This window comes from Sinocyclocheilus anshuiensis, unplaced genomic scaffold (genome assembly GCF_001515605.1).
Source record: "Sinocyclocheilus anshuiensis isolate Anshui unplaced genomic scaffold, SAMN03320099.WGS_v1.1 scaffold44, whole genome shotgun sequence".
In the NCBI taxonomy this organism is placed as follows: Eukaryota; Metazoa; Chordata; class Actinopteri; order Cypriniformes; family Cyprinidae; genus Sinocyclocheilus; species Sinocyclocheilus anshuiensis.
Genome location: NW_015555746.1, coordinates 1825872 through 1826077, shown reverse-complemented (window position 1 = coordinate 1826077; position 206 = coordinate 1825872).

Genomic DNA, 206 nt, shown 5'->3' with positions numbered 1-206 from the left:
CAAACGCGAGTTTTGAGCAGTGTAGAGTAGCACTTGTTGTTTGTCGTTTCTCCAGACATGGTTTTATGTTTACGCATTTACACATATGCAGTTACTTTTTTGGTTGATATAATCCTCAGGTGTGTAAATGTATAATTGCCTTTTCATTCTTTTTTTCAGTTTTAGTTAAAATAACTAAAAATAAATGTATTTTAAAGTTTAGAATT